The sequence below is a fragment of the Nicotiana attenuata genome, unplaced genomic scaffold (genome assembly GCF_001879085.1).
Source record: "Nicotiana attenuata strain UT unplaced genomic scaffold, NIATTr2, whole genome shotgun sequence".
Lineage (NCBI taxonomy): Eukaryota > Viridiplantae > Streptophyta > Magnoliopsida > Solanales > Solanaceae > Nicotiana > Nicotiana attenuata.
Window position 1 is genome coordinate 245,377 of NW_017671076.1, and position 2,365 is coordinate 247,741.

Genomic DNA, 2,365 nt, shown 5'->3' on the forward strand with positions numbered 1-2,365 from the left:
TCCATAATATAAATTAAAAGGGTAAAAATCATAACATTATAAAGCTTAAAAAAAATCAAAAGAAGATAAATATTTATAAACTATAAGAGAGGATAAAACTACCCCAGGTATCTTGGCAAACCAAAATTTCTAGAGAACATAATTCTTAGTGAGTGACACCAATATGTAATGAACGACAAAGATAAAACCGCAAGTAACCAGCTGCACTTATAGTTGTAACAACACCGAAAACGAAAACCGTGACACTATAAATAATTAATATCATGAAGAACCTAAGTAAACCATAGAACAAGAATCCACCATGAAGTAACACATTGACACTTCCAATATTTTTCGGAATAAGTACACAATATGGAGTACAAAATCCAACACTAAGTCTCACTCAAACACAGGACCTCCCCATCTCTGTAAAGTCTAATAGCCCAAACTCAAGGTGAGAAAAATAAATACTGCTTAATAGTGGGCTGTAGTACTGGCGACGTACTGACTCCTTTCAGTGAATAGATAACATACACAATAATCACACCACATCGACAAACAAAACACCAAAACAATAATTACAACTATTGCCAACGAGAAGTAAATAACATAGAACAACTGTATACACATTCAATAATAAAAAACGCCAAACAATGGCGTATTAACATCTCAACCACAAACACAATAATATACACACAATACCACCTTAACAAAATAGGATACTCAATTTTCCGCTGAATCGACACAAAAGATGAAACATCCAAGTAACCAACTCCGCCAACAAACTTTATCCGAAGGAATTAAAAATAGCGACATGAAATAAACTGCATAGCGAATACAACTAATTCGATCATCCAAACAATTGCAATAAACGATTTAAAAGGTATATGAACAAAAGAATTTGCTCCGACAAAACATAATTATTACGCCATAGTAAAATCCAAATGCGCACCAGCAATTGTACTGAGAAATTCATGGTAATCCAAGTGTATTTCTAATGATGATGACCAGTCATGATGAAACGCTGCACAAATTATCTTATTGCTCGTAATCGCCAAAAATACATAAAACATAAGAAGCCTAAGAACGAGGTAATCCAATAAACCGCAGTATAAATTCTCTATTCCAGGAGCACAAGTAATAGTAAGTGTGATAGGCCAAAGACCAATATAGATATTTCCCTACTGTCAACACAAATGCTAGCACATATTATATGTTAAATGAAATAACCTGATCATAACAGAAATAGAACAAGACAAAAAAAAAAGACAACATGACAAATAATAAAAAGACTATAAGATATCCTATATACATAACACTAAACTTACCAAATATGCTTGAATGAGAAATACAAATTAGTAAATCAGAAAATGCAAGAATCAACATACGAAAATTGAAACATGACAATAATATAGTATAGTAGATATATATACAAAAGCAATGAATAGAATTAGAACTGCCCTAATTCCACTGTTAAGCGTCCACTGCAAACATAGTAATAATTGAAGATCTGTAGGGATTGACAGAGCTGCGCTGTTATGCAATTTCGACTTGCACATTCGCCGTTTCTGCTACGTTGGGCCACCAAGTTAACTGCTGCGGACAGTACACACCACATAAGGGTCCAAAAAAAAGAAAAAAATACAAAAAAACACGAACGAAACAAAAACAAAAAAAAAAACAAACAAAATAAAAACATAATAAAAACAAGAACACAAAAGATAACAATAAACAAGCCTGCGTACGACTCCCAATTATAAACCCTCTGCAATGACATTCAAAAAGCCGAGTCCAGAATATATCAGACACCAGAAGTTCTCTATATTCTACCATACTAGATGAGGAAAGGCGGCCCCAACATTGCAATTTTATTTAAAATTTTAAATTTGTTGGTGTTTATGTTAATTAACTTTTGATGTTTAACAAGCTATATATTTTAAAGTTTACTGAATTAAAAATATTTAGTTTGAAATCATCTTCAAAAAATATTTCATTGCAAATTTATTTAACTTTTTATTTTCAAACTGCTTTAAGATAGTATGGAGTAAATATGAAAATCTCGTAAATATCGATACTTCTTTTTTGGTTGTTGTATTATTAAAAATTAATTGTATTTTCTCTAAATGGAAACTTCTATATTAAATAAAACACAAAATTAATAATTTTCAAAATGAGAAAAAGATTGGAAAATGAGCATTTGCCACTAGACAAAATAGTGTAATCAACACAAGCCATAGTGCATTTTAAAGGAGAGTTGTGGCTAGAGGATATGGGGTCCACGTGTATTTACATTTAAGAAATCAAAATGAATCCTTATGAAATGACATATATGGCCCTTGGTCAACCATCTTAACCACTATTACCTAAATAATTTATCAACTCTCTT